The 5,054-nt window shown below is 39.2% G+C and overlaps 1 long non-coding RNA gene across 1 annotated transcript in view; it reads left to right on the top strand.

Moving 5' to 3' along the window:
* Positions 1-2,374, top strand: part of LOC103918348 — a 36,778-nt gene extending 34,404 nt beyond the window's left edge. Inside the window, exons 4-5 of the long non-coding RNA XR_663690.1 lie at positions 320-395; positions 1,834-2,374. This is a non-coding gene — a long non-coding RNA (uncharacterized LOC103918348). The remainder of the gene's footprint in view (positions 1-319; positions 396-1,833) is intronic.
* The last annotated feature ends 2,680 nt before the right edge of the window (positions 2,375-5,054 follow it).

The following is a 5,054-nucleotide window of genomic DNA, read 5'->3' as shown; positions in this document are numbered from 1 at the left end:
AATATGCAGCCTAGGAAGGAAAAAACATTGATGCAAATTCAAAAATAGCTTGATTACATTTTACTAACTAAACAAAGGTGTTGACAGCTGCAATTGCAGTTGCAGCATAGATAGCATTTCAGTCAGCAGCTGTCCACTGAACTGTGGTGTGTGGCTGCTACAGCAGCAGTTTTAACCAAACCAGGAAGGAAATAGAATCCTGTAAAAACTACAGCAAGTCATTACTTTCTCTACTATCTCTCACAATACAGGAAAACTAGTAATTTGGGTCACATTTTTGGACATCAAGTAATTTTTTTTCCTTTATAAAAACTTATAGGAATCTGAACACACAAGGAAGAACAGTGGATTAGACACAGACACGGAAGATTACAGTTCCACCTGTTCAGAGCCAGGTAAATTAGATAGAGATTAACTAGTGTGGTTTGTTCTATTTTCAGTCTGAGGGTTTTCCAGTTTAAACAGGCTGAAGAGAGTTGTTAAATGGCCATCAGCGTGGGGGGAGACATGACATGACAGACTGCACAACCACAGAGCAGGTGGTTTTTGTCCATTCAAATCATGTCTCTGAATGGTCTTAAGAAGCAGACTAATCTAATATAATTTATTATTGAAAATAAACTTAACTTTAAAACTTCATAAGAACACCGTTACTTTTACATGTCAAATATATGGTTCAAGTTGCTCACTGGTACTTCGTGAAGAATTTCTACTGTGCTTTGTGCTTTTGATAAGAGTAAACCAATGCAAGGGATGTTCTTTGAAGAAAGCTTTCCCATGCTCTGGAGTTGAGCTGGCAGAACAGTTATTTTATGGAAGTCCTAATGTTTAGAATGTGAAATAACATGAAGCGGAGGCCTTTGAATAACTAAATCATTGATGTAATGTGCATTTGCTAAACCAACTTCAGGTTAGATAAGAGCTTCTTTTCATGCCTTACTCTGATTTATGAGCCCTTCACATTGCCGTAATGTTCGTAACTACTATGTTATGAAATCCTACTTGAAGAAACAAAATCTTGAGGAAATTGTGTTAATTTGTTGTATCTACTTTTCATTTTGGAATAAAACAGTGTTAAGTTTGGATGACCAAATGAGCACGTATATATGCTTAGGGTTTTTTTACCATAGGAACTGTTTTTCCACAACTACCAACCCAGCAAACTGCTCTAAAACTTCTATAAAGTTTTCTGCCAGACATGCTGCCCGTGAAGCCTCCTTCCCTTTTTTCCCAAATCTACCATCCTTCCAAAAGCTTCAATAAAAAGATTAACTTTGCAGAAAGCCCTGAAGGTCAGATAATCTGCCCTGAATTCAGAACTTGTTCTTAGCATGTTAAGAAATGGGTTTAGACTCGGATTTTTTTTGTCTCCTTTCTAAAGTTTTTTTTTAATGGCTTCAAGTGTTTCAAGACTGGGGTTTTTTTAAAGAAGCTGACTGCATTTAATTGAACGCTATCTTAGCTTGTTTAAAATACACCTTTTTCAAGTTTGTAACTCTTTTCCTCATAGTCTTTTAAGATACACCAAGCATTTTCATGGAGTATAGATGATCTTGTCTAATAGGGAAAAGCCGAAACCAAGCATTCCTCATATATAAGCAAATAAGAAACGGATACCACTTCTGTGCCATTTCTATAGCAAGCTACCTTGAAGGGTTAGTAATAAATATGAATGTAGGTATGAATTTTCCTTTCAAGAAAAAAAGGTATTGATCATAAATGGAAGTGGGTTTCAGTTATCATAGCTTAATTTTTAAATATGTTGTGGGGAACACTTATCATAGCTTAATTTTAAAACTTACTGCCGGTCTTTATTGTATCATTGTCTGTTAGATATCTGGTGTGCTGGCTGTGCCATCTGCTTTTCCTGCAGGACATGTGGAGAAGAGAAGGAAAATGAATTACCTAGCCATGCAAGGACAGCATAAAACTAACTGAAAGGATATACTGGCTTTCGAAGAACAATCTCTTTAGAAGCTCTCTGCAGTTTCATCTATCTTGCCTACTCTAGCCAGTTTCATCGTGAACACACAAATGTCAAAGGCTGTCCCAGGTTCAGGGAGGATTAACTTAAAAGCTAGGCTTCTTAGGGCCACTTTTAATTTAAGGAGACCCTGATATGTGCAGTTGGGACTCCTGGGAACGCTTTCAGTTATTTAAGTGGCATAATACCTTGTTTAAAGATGGAAGGCTTGCATCAAATTTGGCTGTGAAGTGCTGTGCGTGGTGTTTGATACTACAGATGTTCCAGGAGTGTCTCCTTGTGGCCTTCTGTGCTTGTTCCAGGGCAAGGTATGTGCGAGCTCAGTGACTGATTTGTCTCTTGCTTTCACAGGGATCAATATAGACAAATCAATAAAGATAACTGGATCTGAAACACAAATCGTTGTGTGCCTGAGAATTACAGGACAATTGTGTCGTTCTTTACTACCTTATCATTGCCAGAACCTTCAGATGTCGTGCACTTCAGTCAGGACAAATAGCGGTCACAAAAAGAGGAGAGTATCACCTTGAAATTTGTCACCCTACCTTTGGCTCCCTTGTCTTAGTTGGAACTCCTGCATGTGGGGGGACTGTGGGTCCTAGGGAGGGTGAATGAGGTTGGGGAGGAACAGCATCTGCTGGGGCTCAAGTGGTTAGTTGAGGGATATGGGAAGAGATCTGTTCTTTCTGAATTACCAACATTTCACAATACCCAAAAAGTTTTACAGTGTTATGTTTTTCTGATGAGGGGAGGGTGAGAATTGTATGGTGAAAGATTTTAATAGCTTGACCTGTCTCAGAACTGATAATTACCAGATTTCTGCAAGCTGAATGGAGGAAAAGTTTATTGCAGAGTGGAAAAAGATGATTGATAGCACTGCTCATGAAGGTACTGGGAAGTAAAATAGCCCCGGGTTAAAGACTGGTGAGCTCTACAATTGCTGACTTGCAAAATAACGTAGCAGGAAGTTTTATGAACATAGGCAAGCAATTACCTTATGCTCAGACCTTGTAAGATAATAAAAAAATAATTGAAGGGTTACTTGAGTTGTACATAGCTAACGTTTTATGCTAAGTATTAAATTAATAACTTCCAGTTCTTAAGGCTTCAGAAGAAAATTTTTTTACTAAATTGAGGTTTAGCAAGAAAGGTTAAAAGACTTCCCTCAACTGTAAGATGTTGGAAATCAAGTTATACAATGGTCTTTCTCACCAGTTCAATTTACTAGTGAAATGCAAAAATTCAAGTGCATGGTTCCACTTCTGTCTGAGCAAAAGATATCGATATAGAGTTTTACCTTTTGAAATAATTCAGCGTTTACAAGCACAATTTGAAATATTGTCCAACAGTTCTGCAAATCCACCCCTATTTTCAAATGTATGTTGTAAACAAAAAATCTAAGATGGAGAGCAGTACTGTGTCCACATTAAATCACAACCGTATTCTCTCTGCTTATCTAGCATTTGTGGCTAGATAAGTGGAACCTGGTAGGAGCTTGCTGCATGCATGTCGGGATGAAAAAATTACTTGGACAATTACTGTAAACTTGTGCTTAAATTTAAAAGGCGTTCTTTTAAGTTTTATCATTCCAAATACTGACCCTGGCGAGCTAAGCCATAAACTTAGTAACTGTGACTTCTTCTCTCAGGAATGATCTAGTGAATGGCAGTCAACAAGTTCATTACAGGCTGTTCTAGCCTGCTTAGTGCTATGAGAAGAGAGAAGCTGGGTGTGAGATACATCTTGAAATGGAAATATTTGAATTAATTTTCCTGCAGGCTACCAGGCTAAAGGTTCTCAATTTTTTTTCCTGTGCCATTGTGCTTTATTCTCACTGCAAATTGAGGCAGATCAAGCTGACCTTGATTCTTTGAGACTTTTTTGAGAGCTCTCAACAAAATAAAACATCAGTAACACTGTCAGTTGTTGAGGATTTGTTGTGAAAATACTAGTTTTATTCCATAGAACAATTTCTTAAAAGTTTTTTGCAATGAAGTTTGTGATTAAGTTTTGCAGAATACTTCGTAGAGTATGGAAAGTAATTTTGTTGCATTTTACCATTCATTAGGCTATTTTCCTAGAGATACCCTTCTGATATAAATCGGGTTTTTTTTCAGTCTCTGTAGCCAATAGATCTGAAGTCTAAACACAGCTTGCCTTGGAGAGAGGCCTCCTTAGGGGCTGCCTGACTTTTTTTTTCCAGCGAGTTAGCTTGGTTGTTTCTGTTGTGCATATGCTTATATTATTATGTGTTCTTAGATCATGTATATAATGATTTACCATGCTATGTGTGCCCATGTTTTTCAGCGGACTAGCTATTTCTTAACCTTTCTACTAGACCTTTCTGAAAACGTTGGATTGGGTAGTCTAAAAAGGGACGTTCTCTGCACCTGTAAGTTGCTGCTGAGACCTTGCCAACCTGTTCTGCTGCCCTTCCTGGATCCCAGTCTCACAGGCGAGAGCAGACTGCTGACAGAAAACTGGCAGCAGAAGTGACTGTTTCAACTAGCTTTGAAAAACTTGAACAATTTTGTACTTATTTTCATTGAAAATGCCATCAAACTGAGGACTTCTTACTGAAGTAAGATTTTTTTATTTTATTATTACAACCATGAGAAGCTTGAGATGATAGATAAGGCAGCTCTAGCTATGCCTCCAGTGGCAAGTAACGTGCCAGGATGGGAGTCAAGCAGGCGCTGAGGCTTTTTGTTTGGTGGTGCTTCACCTATAGCCACAGTCTCCCTTTCCGCTACGTTTGATACTTTCTGAAGGGAAGGAATCGCATCATCTTTCTTCAGCTGAGGGCCTCCCCGGGGAAGCAGTACTGTCCTTAACGTTTTATACCTCTGATATTAACACATGGTGTATAGCAGGTGCTAATCCTGTCATGGGTGTAGTGCTGGGCCACGGGGGGTGAGATGGAGGGACGTCTGCGCAGATGCCGTCACAGCTGCTGCAGACCTCTGCACGGCCTGAGCAACGGGCTCGATACCGAGGTGTCCAGTACCTGCGGTTATGGTCCTGCGTGACCCCTGTGAAGACGGAGAAAAGCCTTTCCCTGGAGCCCAAG

This window comes from Pygoscelis adeliae, unplaced genomic scaffold (assembly GCF_000699105.1).
Source record: "Pygoscelis adeliae isolate BGI_AS28 unplaced genomic scaffold, ASM69910v1 Scaffold54, whole genome shotgun sequence".
Taxonomy (NCBI): Eukaryota; Metazoa; Chordata; class Aves; order Sphenisciformes; family Spheniscidae; genus Pygoscelis; species Pygoscelis adeliae.
Note: the sequence above shows the minus strand (reverse complement) of the source record. Positions and strands in the feature narration are given on the sequence as shown.